Below are 7,652 nucleotides of genomic sequence, written 5' to 3'. Positions count from 1 at the left end.
AAATTAAATTCTTTACACGGCTTAGCACACGGGCGTGTAGCTGGCCGTGTGACCCAAGTTAGAGAGTTACACGGGTATGGACACAGGCTGGGACACGGTCGTGTGCCTCACATTGAATGCCCACACGGCCTGGGACATAGGCGTGTCACTTGGCCATGTGAGCCACACGGGTGTGTGTCCCCTATACTTTGGAAAAGTTTTGAAATTTTGCGAAAAATTTCCTGAGTTCTTGATTTAGTCCCGACTTGTTTCAAATGCATAAATAGGACCTAAAGGGTTTATTTAAGGGATAGTATGATTGAATATGATTGGTTTCGGATATGAATAGTAAATAACATGAATTAATTGTATTTGTTCTGTAAACTCCGATAATGCTCTATAACCCTTTTCCAGCGATAGATATGGGTTAGGGTGTTACAATAAGTTTGAACTAAGATCAATTGATTTAAAGTTAAAACTCATTCTTTTTCAATTTTTTCTATTTTACAAAACATTTTTAGTGCAAACAATGAAATAAATTTTATTATTTTCTAATTTTCACTTATTTTCATTTTTCAAAAATCAATTTTAAAATTTTCAACCTAATACATTTTCTTTAATTTTTTTTCATTTTCCAAGAAAATGAGAAAAATGATCCTTGTTAGTACAGAACTTCTAAATTGTTGGTGAGGAAAATCTTGAGCACACAAATAGAACATGAACAATTGCTCAAACAGAAAAACCAATAAAGATGACAAGGCTCCAAAGCATGTATCAAGTCACTATCTTTAAGGTTCTAGTCACCCCAGCTATACTTAGTGTGCAAATGAGTTTTAAGCATATAAGCCTTGATGATCAATAAAACCTGATGACTATTTGTGTTTTGCACTAAGGAAAATAGTTCACTAAGCACTTAATAGAGTATAATAAGAAAACCAATTTTACAAAAAAATTCAACAATAATTCTTTGTAGAATAATCTAAGAATAGTAGAAGATAGAGGAAGAATAAAAAGAACTTTTTGGTATATCATCCAAATGGAATTTCACTCCTATTTATAAGAATTCTCATATCTCTTCATAGAGATATTACTTTTCAATAAATGTCTTTTCTGAATAATCATGTTTCTTAAATAGACATAACTATTCAAGCAATATTACTTAAATAATTATAATTCTTTGTTAAAAACTAAGTGACATAACTATTAATATTTAAGAGACATAACTCATTATTATGAATAATTATAACTTTTGATTAATAACAAAAATTGTGTAACACTGCTTACCCAAAAACTCAAGTAATGAATGTTACATTTAGCACTGAACATTGTTTTCTATATCAAATACTTATAATTTGGACCTTTATCAAGGTCATACTACCATCTTTTGGATCAACTAAATTTTTTTAGTTCTAGGCTTGTATGTCTCGAGATAATGTCATGTTATTGTAGAAATTTAGCTTCAAAGTTATCCTGTCTCAAGACAAAGGGGCATATATCTCGAGACAAAATCCAATATGTCTCGAGACATGACATCGATATTATAGCTTTTTATCTTCGAAGTTCTTGTGTCTCGGGACATATTGCAAAACACCATTAACTCGAATATTAAAACAACTAAACACTCACTACTTCATTATTAAACCTATGTACACGCCATCATCTAAAACCTAAAACATTACTTTCATACTCTCTTTTGAGCCTTGGTGATGTGATAAGATGTGTTGATGTCGCTACTTCACACGAGCACTTCAATCCAAGCTTTCACCTACGTGTTAAACAACAACACATTAAGCTAAATTGTAACTTAGTAAGTACCTGTGAATTCAAATCTTACCATTGCTTAGTTTGTTCCATAATAAAAATACTATTATATTTCATGAATTTATCATAATAATAAAAAAAAAATTCAATATTTATAAAATTCACTAATACTTTGATTCAATACTTGTCATTTCAGGATATAATAAGAACTTTTTATCAAAACTTACTTACCACGACTTTTAGTTCATGTTAAACATGTTTGAACCAGATGGATACACGGAACATATCAGGATACATGGAGCACATAAGTGTTAACAACAAGGGCATCAAAGTGCAATATCATAACAGACTAGAGTATCACCAAAATGCATGTCACAATTAACAAGAGAGTGTTTCGGTTCCTATTGCATGCTAACTATATTCACGAAGTTCAACACTTGTCTACATGGACATTTCACGATATTGGATTTACAATAATTAATCATGAATGCTTTGTTTCATGATTATCATGATTTACTTATACTTTCTCATTCCTTTCATTCGAGTTTACTAGTTAACATTACATGAACATATAATTTCAAACATTAAGATTTTCAAAAGCATTAGCTTTTTATTTCCATTTCAGTACTGTCCATGATATTTATTCATGGTAATATATATTTCAAGATTTTCACAATTTAACTACAATTGTGCACTTTTTCATTTTAGTCCTCATTATTCCACGATTTAAAATACAATTGTAATTTCATTTATAAAAATCACATAAATTTAGTTAGTAAATTATCAATTCACAATACACCTTATATTTCATGTTCTCTACATCATTTTCACTTATCAAATAATAACACGTAAAACTTTCACATACTTTTCAATTTAGTCCTTTTTACCACAAAATTCAATAATCACTATCACATAGAACTTTAATCTATTAATTCATCATAATATAATATTTCACATGTCTAACTTATATGCACTTCAAATTTCTCATTTCAATCATAAATTTCACAAACTTCATGATTTAGTCCTAGCATCATGAATATACAATATTTACTATAATTTCATTTCATCACCACTTTGTCTATTTCATTACCATATTTCACTTCAATTAAGTCTTCTTTTAACATATTTTATTTCACATAGCAAATTATTTTACACTTTATTATCCTAATTTACAACTTTCACAAAGTTCACATTTTAATCTTAGGTAACAAAAGAATTTAAGGGTACTTACCTCTCTTCAACCTTAAATCATTTGTTTTTCCCTTTTTTTGTCACTTGAATCACTTCTTCTATCTCTCTTGTAACATCTCTAACCCGTATCCGTTGCCGGAATAAGGCTATAGAGTATTATAGGACAACAGAATAGTAAATCATTCAAATCATACATTAATACAAACATAATCTCATTGCTTGGACCTTAAGAAACTCAAATACTAACCAAAATATAAAATCAAAATAACATTAATCGGGTCAAAAGCACATCAAAACCAACCTAATATGTGCCTAACCAATGTACCCTCATTGGTACCACAATTATATACAATTTAATCTCAAATACACATTAATTTAATTCATCAACTCATTCAAGCAATACCAAGTCAAAATACCTAACAAAGTTACCACAACCACAACAAATCAAATATATTTAAGCCACACATACTAGCATAACAACTATACCTCATTCTCATACCTTTTGCAAATTGGTTATTTGCACAAAATATCATTCATAACATCTATATAAGCCAAACATTAACCAAAACATCATAAGAGCCTATACATGCCATATAATTCGAATTTAACGTTTCAAAAACCACCGAGATAAACTGGATAGTGTGACTTGAGTGTCGATCTGATCGTCCAACCTTCCGAAAATCTATAATGACATTAAATAACACAAGTAAGCTTAATGAAGCTTAGAAAGTTCGACGAGATAAACAAAAATCTTACCGAACTAACTATATTAAATCAAATAAAAAATCATCCATGACAACTCCCTGTCATTCACAAATTCAATCGATAAATACATCCGTATTCAAATCAATACAAAAATAAATAACATGTCTTTCAAATTCATTAAATAAATCACCTTACCAAGATTTTTCCATTTGAAGAACTACGTACAAATAAGAGTACATCGTCAACAGAAGCTCATAAGAGCTGGTCCTTCCGAACACGCCAACAGAAGCTCATAAGAGCTAAATAGAAGCTCGTAAGAGCTGAACAGAAGCTCGTAAGAGCTGATCCACCCAAATCATGCCAACAGAAGCTTATAAGAGCTAAACAGAAGCTCAAAAGAGTTAAAAAAGAAGCTCGTAAGAGCTTCACAGAAGCTCGTAAGAGCTGATCCTCCCGAATCACGCCACACAGAAAGTAAAACGCGAGAGTTCGCAATAAATGTTGAACCCTGATTTACTTGGGTAAAATATCGATATCTCCCTCCAGTACCATCTCCACTCCAAACCCCCGTCATACACCAAATCACGAATGTACTTAAGTCTCGCATTTAATCCAAACTGAGTATTAAATTCGATAATATATTTCCAACAATAATTCAATCCCAAAAATAGAACATATATATAATACCAATCATCCATTTATACAAATGTTAAATTTTAACAATATGAACTTACCTGGACTAAATTGTAGTAATTGTAGAAGTTTAGGGACTATTCTGCTATTTTTCCTTTTCCACGAGTATCTACAAGATCTTGATATAAAATATGAAATTGCTCATTTATTAGCATATATTTCATTTCCAATCCATTTTACAATTAATACCCTTTTATTTTTAAAATTTACGTAATTACCCCAAAATTTTACAATTTTTACAATTTAATCCCTTAATTAGTTAATCTATCAAATTAACTAATTTTCTCAAATCAATAATCTATTCAGATATCCTAGGCCCTCATACAACCCCTAATAAACCTAAAATTAACTATCAAACCCTAATATTTTGACATTTCCACAATTTAATCCTAAAATCAATATTTAACAAAAATCACTTTACAAAATCATCACACAACACAATAAAAACTCCAAATTCATGTTATTCATAAAAAAAATCTAATATTTGTCAATGGAAACTTCCAAAATTTTTTAACAGAATCAAAAACGAAGGTACGGGTTAGCTAGACCTAGTTGCAACGATCTCAAAAACATAAAAATTACACGAAACGGGATCAAAATTGACTTACATACAAATAAATAAGCCAACCAAAGCTTTCTCCTCACCCTAGTTATGGCATTCGGCCATTTGAAGAAGATAAGGATGAAGTTTTGTTTTTCATTCTTTAATTTAACTTAATTTAATTAAACTTCCATTTATTTACAAAATTGCCATCCAATTCACACTATTTTATTATTTTCTATTTAATTGACATCTGATTATTACAATTAAGGCATAATTGTTTCTTAAGTCCTCCATCATTTATTAATCAAGTCATTTAATCACTTAATTATTATAATTAGCAAGTTGTACACCTTTTTCAATTTAGTTCTTTATAATTAATTAACTATTAAAACGTTAAAAATTTTCAATAAAATTTAATACCACCTTAGTGACACTCCGTAAATATTTTATAAATATTTACGGCTCGATTCATGAGATTTCTCTACATTAACATCACTTCCTTACTTTTCTAACAAGATTAAACTTAAAAACATGATGGAACTTTGATATTCTTGCCTTATTTTATTAATTTCAAGCCTTAGTTTGATTTTTTCTCCCCTCCAATATGAACATACAATCTTTCTTCTTGAAATCTAAGTTATTAACTAGATTATTGGCGACTTAATTTTACTAGAAATTTTAATGGAATTTCAAGGATTTCTCTCTTAATTTCAAGGAAAGGGCCAAAATTACAAAGAAAACAAAACTTGATTTCTTTCATGGAGAGTGGCGTGAGATGAAGATGACTTGTTTTTCATATTTTCTAATCACTTAACGAATAATTAATTAATAAAAATATCTACTAATAAAATAATCATAAATTATTTCAACTAATCATTTCTGAACACCTTCATCCTTAATCATTACCCCTAATATTTATCCAAATTGAGAAATGACCATTTTGCCTTTGAAATTTTTCAATATTCACTTTTAGGCCATTCCTCACTTTTGGAAAAATTACAGTTTAGTCCCTCTAATTTCTCCTCTTATTCAATTTGATCCTTATTCACTAATTTATTTTACTCTTTAGTCCTTTTCACCCTTAGGAAATTTTCACAATTGGTCCTTCAAATTTTCCATATTTATACTTTGCCCAAACAAATTTTGAATATTTACACTTGAGTCACAAAACTTTTGACTTCTTTATAATTTAATCCCTATCTTAAATTAATACATCACAACATACTTCTTAAATCAACTTTCTTTGGCATCCATCAACCTTCTCTTTTTTTCATTTATATTCTTTATTTTATTTTACCAAGGAATCTATTATGTACGAATCTCACTTAATACTACTTTTATAACATAACGATATTAAGGATGTTACAAATTGGAACATTAGATATATTGAAAATGTTCCAACACTTATTTTCTAAAACCAAATTGAGTCTAACTTTTCAGAAAAGACACTTTTCCTGGATTTTTCCTATTTGTTTAACATTGCTCATTGCTTGGAAAACACTTTTCAATATCAATTCTAAACAAAATCTCAATGGATAGATTAACAGATAAAATATACTAAAACACACACACAAAAAAAAAGAAATAAGTATATTAGAAAATATACCTAATTTGTCAAGGATAGATGGGAAAACTTGAACCTGGAATAGGGCAGTTGTTGCAAACAATATTTATAGGTTTTTTTTCTATTTTTTGGGAGGGGAGTAAGGACTGAAATTCAACTGAAGTAGAGATGTGCAAAAAACCACACTAAGAGAAAAAAAAAGGTAGTAAAGAAGAACGAAGGAGAAAGGAAAACTCGCCAGAAGATTGAGGTATAACCATTGAAGAGAGAAAGTCGCTGGTGATAGTACATTACAAGAGTTGGAATAAAGGTGGAGGTTAAACTTCAGGATAAAAATGAGTTTTTCCATTGACCTGAAGTTGTCTTACCAATGTTATTTTTCACAATCGAGTACGGGAAATAAGGAAAATGTTATTTATATTTAGTTTTCAAAATTCCAATGTCTAATGTCCAATGTCTAATATTTTGTGTTTTCTTTTTAAATATAATTGGTACATTGATGGCACAAAATATTTGAAAATAATCTTATAAAAAATAAGTTTTTACAAAAATTTAAAAAGGATTCACAAAACTTTTTAAATTCATTTTGAAAAATATTTTATATAAAAATAAATAAATTTCTCTTCGCCCATTAAAAATAAAAAATCTTTAATCATTTTATTTTCTTCCAACACTCATACTTTTCTTTCAAATTTCTCTTACTCTCTCACTCTCTAAAATTTTTATAAGGTAGGTGTTCAATTTCTTTATACTTACAAACGGGACTCCCTAATTTGATAACAACTGTTCTTTTCTTTTTCAAGCTTTATTGTTTAATCTCTAGAAAATTAGGATGTCAAACTTTTCTTGTGATAGATTAGGATTTCTATGTAAGATTTATTTTTTTTATTTATTGAATGATTTTGAGATATTGATTTTGTATGGGATTCCTAACATCGTGATTGGTAATATTTTTTAGGGTAAACTATATCCAAGGTCACTAAACTATTAATATATATACATTTTAGTCACTCAACTTAAAAAAAGTTACAAAATGGTCACTAAACTATTCGAAAGTTTTCATTTAAGTCATTGAGTTATTAAAAATCACTGTTGAAGGCCATGTTCATATTGCCTGCACCAATTGAAAGCCTTCATTCTCTACAATTCAGTTTTTTTTTCATGAAACAACTTTGAACGACACAAATTTGTAAACCAAAATCCAAACAGCTTTCT

This window comes from Gossypium hirsutum, chromosome D03 (assembly GCF_007990345.1).
Source record: "Gossypium hirsutum isolate 1008001.06 chromosome D03, Gossypium_hirsutum_v2.1, whole genome shotgun sequence".
In the NCBI taxonomy this organism is placed as follows: domain Eukaryota; kingdom Viridiplantae; phylum Streptophyta; class Magnoliopsida; order Malvales; family Malvaceae; genus Gossypium; species Gossypium hirsutum.
Note: the sequence above shows the minus strand (reverse complement) of the source record.